The 6,010-nt window shown below is 40.6% G+C and overlaps 1 protein-coding gene across 10 annotated transcripts in view; it reads right to left on the reverse strand.

Moving 5' to 3' along the window:
* LOC309634446 (uncharacterized protein) overlaps positions 1-6,010 on the reverse strand; it is a 284,447-nt gene that overhangs the window by 201,010 nt on the left and 77,427 nt on the right. The window lies entirely within an intron of this gene.

The raw sequence follows: 6,010 nt of genomic DNA on the forward strand, positions 1-6,010 counted from the left end.
CACCGAGATTGGGAGAAGTGACTGGAGTCACAGAGTAGGCATTTTCTTCTCTCTTACTTGCTCTTGTTTCACTGTGGAAAGAAAGTGTAGAGGCCTCACAATCCTTTCCCATCAGCCCTTCATCCTCCCTGGGTAAAGGGAGACCGCAGATCTCCTTGTACATGTCTTGGCAAACATCAACTCTTCAGACCTGATTCTTTCCAGGGAGTTGGTGTGGGGAGGAGGGGAAGCAGTGGGCTGGTGAGGGCAGTAAAGTCCCAAGATCTAGACTTGTGGAGGGGAGACAGAGCATGTGAGGAAGGCTTATCTGGGCTGCAGATCCAAGATATGTTCTCCAGCCTTCCTTTATACACAGTAAAGTAATATTTGATCCTTGATTCCTGAATCTATTTCTAAATTGGGTAAACCATTTAGAGGAAAGAATACAATTGGTCCCTCAGAATCCTCACCAGTCTTGGAGATACTTTAAGGAATGTTGAGTTCCATGAAAGAAATAAATATCTAACTACAGAATTAGGTGCACTCATTAAGACTCTGCTGTGTGATTGCCTATTAAAAGATGTGTAATCTACCAAGATATCTTAGTTGTTCGCCATTATTTCCTAAACTGGTAATAGGTAACATATTCTACCTAGTGACTGTAGTTGAAAATCTTCAAGTCTTTCTTGATTCCTTTCTTTTTCTCATTAACCTCATCAAAATCAACAACTCCTATTGATTTTACCTTCCCAGGGTTTCCTCTGTTCTTATGGCACTGCTTAAGTTCAGGTCCTTTTATCCCTAGTTTTAATTACTGCTGAAGCTTTCTGGTTGTCTTCTTGCCTCCAACCCCTTTCACACTGTAGCAAGAGTTACCTTTGTGAAATAAACCTGATGATGTCAGTGCCCTGACTAAAAACCTTAGGTAGCCCTACAACCTTTTGCCTGTAGGACAATCTGAATGTACAAGACCTATCACAATCTGCCCCAATCTACAATCAGTAAGTTCACTTTCTTCCATCATGCTTTATGATGTCCCAGCATCTCTACATCTGTAGCACCATGCCCCAACCTGATACTCCAACCAGATTTATATACTCACCATTTCTTCGTGCATGCTATTAAATGCCCAAACATTTCACTATGCCTGAAACATTCTTTCACAGGCCTCTCTGCCTCATGAACTACCATTTATCCCTGGCTAAAATTTAAATCTTATGTGAATTTGGTACCCTTCGTGCTCCTCATTGCTGTTTCCAAATGATTCTTATTCTCTTTCCTCCCTAGACACTCTCAGAGTTGTCTCATATAAATAAATTATATTACTCATTGTTCGTCATTGTTGATGTCGCTAACCATCCCCTAGATCATACCCCTTTATTTCCCACTGATTTTAGGTCTTGGTTCACTTTCACTCTCTCCAGTACTGCTAATGTCTCAATTCTTTGAAGATTGCAATATACACAGTAGACGATTCAATCCAACACTCTAGCCTCTCAGTTTCTTGAATTCCTCTCTTCCAGTGATCCAGCCCTCCACACCACCCAGGCCATTCATTTATATATTCATAACCCTAGACCTTCTCATTACCAGTAATCTCTCCATAATCTCAATTTAATTCATTCCATTCTCTAACCATAACCTCCATCCATCCCCCTAGTGCCCCAGTTCCAACTTCACCAGGATCTCTAATCCACTGATCTTTCTATCTTTTCACTGTCTCTAACCTTCTTAATAGTCTCTCTTTCTCCCCTCCTTATTCATCTTAAATTCTACAATCAATCAATATACTCACTTCTTTGCATATACCCTCTGTTCCTTGTTGTACTCACTTGACAAAACCACAACCCTGGTTAAATTTGTCTCTTTACCTAATTTGTGCCTTCATTCATGCAAAAGAATGCACTGAAGACAAATGCTCTTGATTATGAACCTCAAGTGAACCCATATGCTGCTTGATGATCATATTATTTTTCTCCCATCTAAAGTCAATCCCTCCACTTGCAAACTAGATCCCATCTTGTCTTACTTACTCAGTGACGTTGCTCTAGCAATTCTCCCATTTCCTCTCCTCAATCACAAATGTCTCCCTCTCTACCAAATCTTTCCCATCAGTCTACAAACTCAATCAAATTATTTCTCCCACCTTAAAAACAAAAACAAAAAACCCTTCTCTTAGCCCTACTTCCCTTGCTTGATACTGCCTTATTTGCAAATATGTTTCCCTTTCTAGCAAAACTCCTTGAACAACTTGTCTATATCCATTCTCTACAATTCTTTTCTCCCATACTCATAACTGCTTCAGTCCAGCTTTTGTTCCTACTTACTTATCAAAGCTGAATGGTCAATTCTCAGTTCTCCTCTTACATGACTTATTAGAAAGAGTTGATATAGTCAATCTCTCTGTCCTCCTTGATATACTTTCTTCACTTGGCTTCCAAAACACTCCACTCTAGCTTTACTTTATTGTTCATGCCTTAGTCTCCTTTGCTGTTTTTTCCTCTCCTTCCCAAACTCTTAATGTTTAACTGCTCCAGGGCTCATGCTTTGTCTTCCTCTCTATTTTCACTCGTCCTTTTCGTACTCTCATCCAGAATCACAACTCTGAATACCATCTCTATGGTAATTTTCCATCTCCAGCCCAGACTTCTCTCCTGAACTTCAGACTTGCCTATTCAGTGAGCTCCTCAATATCTTCACTTGGTGTCATCTAAAAACTCACACATGTTGACTTTAAGCTGTTCTGATTCCTGATCTTTCACCATGAAAATGGTTTCACTACCAACTTTCCCTACCTCAAATGATAGAAACTGTGCTCTGGTTCAGGCCCAAACCTTTACTCTCATCTTTGACTTCCCTTTATTATACTCCCACACACAATCATTTAGCAAATAGAATTGGCTTTAATTTCAAACATAGCCAGAATCCAAACACTTCTCACTACCATCAGTGCTGCCTCCCTGGTCTGAGCTACCATTACTTCTCTCCTGAATTACTGCAATACGATAATTTAGGGATTAGGAAAGTTGTGGGGGGGTTTTGGTTTTTGTTTGTTTGTTGGTTTGTTTTTGTAAAAGGGCCATATAGTAAATATTTTCTGCTTTTCAGGCCATATGGTCCTTGTGGTAACTCCTCACTTCTGTCATTATAGTGCAATTGGGCATAGCTGTGTTCCAGTACAAGTTTAGTTACAAAAAAGCAACAAGCTGAATTTGGACCATGAGCCACAATTTACCAAATCCTGGTCTATCTGGTCTCTTTGCTTTTATCCTCACCCCCACTATTATCCTTTCTCAACACAGCAGCCAGAGGAATCCTTTTAAAACACAGGTCATATCATGTCACTTCTCTGCTCAAAACCCTGCAAAGGCCTCCTTTCTCGATAAGAATAAAAGTAAGAGTCCTTTCCATAACCTACAAGACCCTGTGTGATCTGGCCCCAGTCATATCCCTAAAACTCCTATCTTATTACAATCTCTCCCTCATCCACTCTGCTGCAGCTGCACTGACCTCCTTGTTGTTTCTCAAATAGTCCAGGCACACTCAAGACTTGGGGCATTTGCACCAGGTGCCCCCTCTTCCCCCAGGTGTCCATATGGCCAGTGCTCTTACCCTCTTAACTTTGCTCAAATGCCACCTCTTCAATAAAACCAATACTGGCCACTATTTGAAATTATAACCTTCCTCCATGACTCTCAATCCCCCTCACTCTATTTTCCCCTTTTACTTTCCAAAAATTTGCCATCTAACATTAAAAAAATAATTTACTAATTTCTATTGACTGCACTCCTATTTCTCCTAGAATACAAGCTCCACAAGGCCAGTGATCTTTGGCTTTTATTCCCTGTGTAACCTGAGACCCTAGAGCAGTGCATGGCATATTTTTTTCAAAAAATATTTGTTGAATGAATGGAATCTGTGTGGCCCCCCTCAAATCCCAGAGATGTAGTGAGTCACTCTATTCTGTATATTACTTTAACTCTTTGTTCATGCTATTGTTTTAGTCCTCTTTATCCTGATTTATAATTATTTATGTATCTCTCTTGCCCATTACAGTGTCATGATCTTCTTGGACATTTTCTATATGTATATTTGCAGTAAGTAATACAGCTTGTCACACAGCAAAAGGACAAATAATGCCAACTTAATGAACATACAAAGGTGCTGTATGTGCGTAGTTCTCTGACACCAAATCATTAACTCCGCAAGTCAGTTATTATTTTAAAAGTCTCTCCTCAACCCCAGCTCTAGATACAAGTATACACACACACTACTAATTGAGATAATTTAAAACTATTTTTCACATATTTGCTTAATTAACTTGCAGTGACCTCTGCAAAAGCACTGGCCTCTGATGATTATAAGAGGTAGTTTTCTGGCATAGACACCAAAGCATCAAAGAGTCAGCTAGAACTAAGGAAAGCAATAACACAACTGGTTTTAATTACTCATGACAGGCAGCTGAGTATATCTGACACAGGTCTTATCCCCAATACATCACTCAAAACAGGCCAGTTACAGGAAATGGTGGAGAAAAAAAAAAAAGCCAGAATGGGGCCAAAATGTGTCCACAATATAAAGCAGATCATCTTTCACGTGGATGACCTTGTTCATTTTGTATTCTATTTTTACGATGGTCCCAAATCTATAAAATTGCTGACCCCTTAAGACTTGGCATGCTTCTATACTGATGCTGAGGAAGGGTGGCTCAGGTTCTCAGAAGAGGAGATAGGTGAAGACTGTGCCTATTCATGAGTCACTGTATAAACCAAGGGGTCCTCCAAAGTTAATCTAGAACGACAGGCATGTTTGCAATTAATTCATCTGTGAAGTAGAGGTGAGCAACTTCTACTTCTCCTCAACATTCACAGAAGGATTAACTTCATCTAAACCTGGTTGGTTCTTTGGACTTGTTGCTTAGCAGGTAACAGGTGAGGATTCACCTGTGAGTCACTTTGTTAACACATACTCACAATTTTAACATATCTCTCTTACGAGATACACCCTCCCACCTAATGAAACGATGGGCTTTGGTTGGCCATATCCTTGAGTATGGCTCCTGTTGAAAAAAGAGATTTCCTAATCAGGCAGGATTTTACCGCAGGACCTAATTTTCTTGCTACAGTCTCCTCCCAGATGCTTGTATGATCCCTGAGCTCACTGCCTTCTTATTTCTGTGCATTTCCTGGTTCTTGCCAGCTTGCACTGTTTGATCACTCTTTTGTCCAGTCTTGCACATTCCAGTGCTCGTGGAACTTCAGAAGCCCTTGGTTTTTCCTGCTGCTTTGCTCTGATTCCTGTTTGATGCCTCCAGAAACACAGACTGCCTCCTGAGTCTTTCTACTTTTATACTTTCAATAAAAGTTGGCGTTCCTGCAGTGTGCTAGGGCATATGCTAAAGACTGAGACTCTAACATGAATGCTTCATTAAGAAGCTCAGAATTTAATAGAGGAAATGGCAAGTAAGCAGGCAATTACAATGCACATGATAAGTTCTGTAATACGTTAAACAGAGGGTATGAGGGTAGCATATAGTAGCGGCACCTAAGCCAGCACCTGGGGGGTGAGGGAAGATTTCCTAGAGCCAGTGACATCTATGCAGTCTGAGCCAGACAAAAAAAGAATGAGAGATGTTCTATGCTAAGGAAGTAACATCAATAAATGCCATGAGCCATAAATCATAGCTCCTTTGGAGATCTATAAGTATTGATAGTTAAGTACGGCTGCAGGGGATGTGGGAAAACTGAGGCTGGAGAGGGAAGCCAGGGTTAGATCACAAAAGGCTTTATATGTCATTCTAAGGTGATGGGAATTCATCGTATCAGTGATGGGGAGTCACTGAAAGTTTATACATAACATGGTCAGATTATGTTTTAGAAAGACTGGCATCAGCGTGGAGAATAGATTTCACCATCTACTTCCCTGAACCTGGCCTGCTTTCTTGCCTGCCCTGTCTTATCTTCCTTCGACTCTGAAGGGCCCAGTTCGACACCCCTTTCCCTATCAGTGTCCTCAAACAAAACTAATGATC

This window comes from Balaenoptera borealis (assembly GCF_965194805.1).
Source record: "Balaenoptera borealis genome assembly, chromosome: 1".
NCBI lineage: Eukaryota > Metazoa > Chordata > Mammalia > Artiodactyla > Balaenopteridae > Balaenoptera > Balaenoptera borealis.